The sequence below is a fragment of the Ischnura elegans genome, chromosome 2 (genome assembly GCF_921293095.1).
Source record: "Ischnura elegans chromosome 2, ioIscEleg1.1, whole genome shotgun sequence".
Lineage (NCBI taxonomy): Eukaryota > Metazoa > Arthropoda > Insecta > Odonata > Coenagrionidae > Ischnura > Ischnura elegans.
Genome location: NC_060247.1, coordinates 53,605,821 through 53,610,707, shown reverse-complemented (window position 1 = coordinate 53,610,707; position 4,887 = coordinate 53,605,821). Strand labels below are relative to the sequence as shown.

At 38.5% G+C, this 4,887-nt stretch overlaps 1 long non-coding RNA gene across 1 annotated transcript; it reads left to right on the top strand.

Annotated features, from left to right (window-relative positions):
* Positions 1-1,162: 1,162 nt before the first annotated feature.
* On the top strand, positions 1,163-3,690 carry LOC124153748. The gene is made up of 2 exons (XR_006863751.1): positions 1,163-1,531; positions 3,532-3,690. It is a non-coding gene; the product is annotated as an uncharacterized LOC124153748 (long non-coding RNA).
* The last annotated feature ends 1,197 nt before the right edge of the window (positions 3,691-4,887 follow it).

Here is a 4,887-nt window from a genome sequence, read left to right as displayed (position 1 = left end):
AACTTTGCATTTTTTTCAGATGACTACAGAAAGAGAACGTGTCCTCTCCACCCGTCCCCACACACACGAGAGCCCGGGCCTTCCATAAATCGCCTTTCCTCCGTGTGTGACGCCACGGGAACCAGAAATGGGTAAGGATCGTACCTTGAGGCACGCCCAACGCCGCCGACGTCTCCCTCATGCCTCGTTCAGAAAACGATCGTACCAGCTATCGTACGAACTAGCGTGTGTTCACACTACACTACGATCGTGAAACCTGTGCTGACCTCCACAGCTAAAATCTAAAGCGAACGAGAAACTGATGGTTAGAAAAACTGTCGTGGTAAGTAGGGTTAAGATATTATCGTGTTCAACGTGTATTTATCGTGTACTTCTTCCGTCCATATTCTACCTTGCTGGGACAACTATATTAAAAAAAAGGAGCGATGGGAACAAGGGACTCCATAGAGGAGGCCCAAAACCTTCCCATAGAAGGCTGATTTCTGTTGCCACTTTGGTCGCATTTGAATCGGTTTTCAAAAATGTCTGCGGCGCGGTGACGAGTGCAAAGCGATCCGATTTTTTTCAAATTTTTCAGTATAGGGTTTGTAATCGCGAGGAATAGCAATGAAAAGTTATGAATTTGATAGATCACAATTATCATCTACATATATAATTTTCGGTTAGTTAACCCCTACTTATACCTTATTTCCCCGTGAAACTCGAATCTCTTTGTCCATCAGCTACACGAGTGGCGACTTTTGCAAACCCATTTAAATGCGCGGTGCGTGACAACACATTTGGAGGTCGACTTGAGGATCCTCATTTGTAATATTCGTGGATGGGAGCCTTAGAAACTTTTCTATTTCTCTTGTCACTTCCTCTTCCGGTTTCGCAGTGCCGAACCATCGTATAGTGGCAATGTTCGGAATTACGCGAACAATTTTCCGGACCTGCGTTCACACCGCTACTTCCGCCAGCCATCGTCAGGACGATCGCTGGAGCAATCGTAGTCTGAACGATGTAAAACGCCTGGCCACCGCGGCCCCACCCACCCGTCCGCCCCCCCGTGAAACCCTACAGCCACAAACTACCTCAAACGCTCAGTCAATTGCACGGGACGAGTTGGGAGCAGAGACGGATTGGGGGCGGGAAAAACGGATACGCAGCCAGAGCATGACCACCTAAATACTCAAGGCCTTCGCACTGAACTTTCTCTTTTCTCTGACGTCACAGGATTGCGGCTGGCGAAAAAACCGGAATCATAGGCACATAGGCGACAGAGCACATGTGAGTAGCGTCAGTTGCGATCCTTGTTGTTGTAGTGTGAGCAAGCGATTTGAGTTTTCAAGCCTTTATTGTGGTGAAGTTATCGATTTGCTGTGTTTAAAAAGTTTTCAGTATAGTAGGCAAGTGTTGTGTACATCAATATAGTTGTAATTACGACGGGAGAGAGATAGTGAGTGTTTTCCAGTTTCCCAAGGAAGGACTGAGAAGGAGGTGGATGAATGCCATCCCAAGGAAGGACTATCAACCTTCAAAGCACTCAAGAGTAAGTATTTATTTTTCCCTATTAAAATTAAGCATAGTAAGGTGAATATTTTCTAATAATTGAATTAAATATTTTATACTAGAGGAGTTAAACGTGAGGTAATTGCTGCCATATCGATACATGCATTCTCTTCTCATAAACTTTTCGGGGTTAAATTCTTTCTGGGCTTGATCTTATATTGTATACATGTGCACCGAATAAAGTTATTATATCAACTATGTAGCATCAGGGATTGTACGAATAGAAAGCAGTGAAACGTTTGAGTTAGGAAATGGTCATCTGTTGGTCTCAATTAATTATTGCAGCTTCCGGAACTTATCCTTCGTGAATTCAAAGATTAATTTTTACATTGATCGTCAAAACGATAGTCACATTGGCCATGTCCTATTGCATTTGTTGCTAACTGTTCTATTTGCAAGAGAAGGATTTTAAAAGTTGTGAGTTTTAATAAATTTTAGTCGTTCAAAATCATGGATTAGAATCATTACTATACGCTGAGAAATATTTCCAGCATCATAAAAGTACCGTTGTGATTAAGGTAAGGTTATTTATTTGATCGCATTGATAGGTGTTAATGTATTTTCCATTTATTAACCGATATTTTCCTGAAAAATAGCTGCGAAAGCAATCCGTGAAGTAAGCTGCTACTCTATAAGGCGGGTGTGTAGGTTATTTGTTTGCTTTTTATTTAGTCTTCGCTTCTTTTTTTCTTCATCATATGGATCCTCAAATGTGAATCATCTAACCTTGTCATACACTTCTTTATTTCAATGGCTTGGAATTATTCGCTCTCTCTCTCCATCTATCAGAATCTACTGTTTCAGCTATGTTTACGTCAATTTCTTGTATCTCAAAGTATAAAAAAGCTTCGGAAATACTATTCATATTAAATTATCATCAAAATTATATAAAATTTCCTTATTCTTGTCCCGTATTCGTAACCCCGTTCATTAGCAAGTGGTTGGCTTTGCGCTATTTACTGATAAAGTTATATTATGTATTAAAGGGTATTTAATCTGTTCTAACCACATTCCATTATCATCTCGATCCTGCGTATGATGACTGGTGCTCATTCATTACTAAATGCTACTCCTGAAGAATTGTCAATAGTAATTAAATATGTCATCAAAATACATATCGTGATCAATTTGCTACTGGTTTTTAAATTTTAAATTTGTGGCTTCACATTTTTTTCTTCGCTATCGTGATCCTCAAATGACATCTTGCCATCCACTTTCTTATTTCTATTAGAAATCCAATTCCTCTCATTCACAGATTTTCAGGTTTTAGGATCCCAAAGCATTTATCCTTTCACATTACTTAAAATCGTCATTTTTCCTTTGTCCAATTAATGTATCTCGAATTTGGATGTATGCCCCACATCCACATACTCTTGCATCTTTTACATCTGGCTTCATTTCTGTTTTCTCACATGCGATTTCATTTATTGGGTTTTCTTATCTTTGCCTATATTGGGACTTGTGCTCGTAAAATATGCGCAACAAAGCATATCATCTGAATTTTTTCATTCCAACCTCCATTTTATCAGCAATTTTCTTCCCTCACCTATTAATGTTTTATTTCATTCATTTGTGTGAGTCCTTCGGTGATTGCTCGCCATAGGGTTGCATTGAGCGGCGAATGGTATCAAAATTCCATTTTCTCAAAACTGTCGTTTCCAATGACTTAATTGATGCATGCTCTTTGTACTCCCTATTTTTAAGAAGCTGCATAAATAGTCAAAAATGAGAAAGAGGGTGCTTTTACTTTTTTGGTAGTCATGATGACTGTCTATTGTGACCCCTAGTAACAAGGATGGATACTTGCCGGTCCAATAAGTTAGTAATTTGTTCAGAATATTTACCTTATTTTATGACAGCATCTTGAATCTTTCAATTTATTTCTCTGATATATCCATTGCTCAGCCAGAAAGCTTAGAAATTTGTTATTCTTACAGTGCCCATAAGTGTCAAAAACTAACAAGATAATCTTTTTTCCAGGGTTGCCATTAAGATGAAATCCTTTGGAGGCACGACAGGAACTTAACTCATTCGATAAAGTGTTAACTCTGGCAGACAAAAACTGATCACATAAACTACTGTTCAAAGATTTGTAAGCTTCTTGATGACATTAAAATAAATGCTAAAAACAATAAAAAATTTAATGACTTTTTTCTACCCAACTGCAATTACTTCATAAGAAGAAAGAGGCACTGAGATACAACTTAGGTGCTGTTAAATCTGATCAATGATTGTTTTCACCCTGATAGATATCAGGCAATTTCCCAAACCCTTCTCGAGTGCTTGTGAATGGGCTGAGTTTAGGGGTATTACTCTGAAAGTTTCACAGACAAGCAAGTGACATTTGGTTTATTGGTGTCCTCTCTGCTGGTGGTGAGAAATGGAGGTAAATGTTTCACACATTTTTAAATGATTTGGGTAGCAAATGGTCTAGTGTTGTCTGGCTCTGTGGGATGTTAAATCTGATTAATGATTGGTTTCACTCTGATAGAGATCAGACATATTCCTAACCCCTTCTAGAGTGCGTCTGAATGTAATGAGTTTAGGGGTTCTTATTCTGAAAATTTCACAAGCCTGTGACTGTTGTGTTCTGTGTATCCTTTACGTAGAACCTGTTCAATAATTCGTCCGACACTAAACAATGTGATGAAACGAGGTATTTTTTGACACATTTTAAAATCATTAGCGCAGGAAGTAGTCTATATATTATCTCTTTTGGTTTCGTTAAACAGACCTCATTGATTTTCTCCGTCGCGATTCTTCCGTACCCTTAATCAACAGATTTTCATCCGTTTTCGAGGTTGGACAAATTTAAAATGATATTTTAATATCCATAAAAAATCTTACGGTTTCTTAGTGCTAGCCTTGATACCGGGATTAATGCTTTATTTTCCCTTTTCTAATGTTTTTCGTGAACGGTATGGTCATGGATATTAACTTCATAAACAATATCTAGAAATTCATTCTTCTCGTAATTTGGCAAGAATTCCGCTATCGTCTTCATTCGTAAGTTTTATTTTGGTGAATGACTGTAGCGCTAATAGTGCAGTTGAAGGACTTAAATCACTTCTTTAGTCTTAAGAGCCGTCAGGTACAGAAATATAGTCTTCCAATGCATTCATAATGATCATTGACAATTATTCCGCGCATTGATAATTATTTTGAGGCGAATATGATATTGGAGGATAACTCAAACAAATCATTCAATAGATAAGTGAAGGCATTGTACCGTGCATTTGCCAAAAGATTCATTCCGTGTTTATTCTTGAAGCGTTTCGCATTGTTTTCCACCGGCGCCTACCCTCCCAGTCCTATGGTACGGGATCAGGGTTCCGT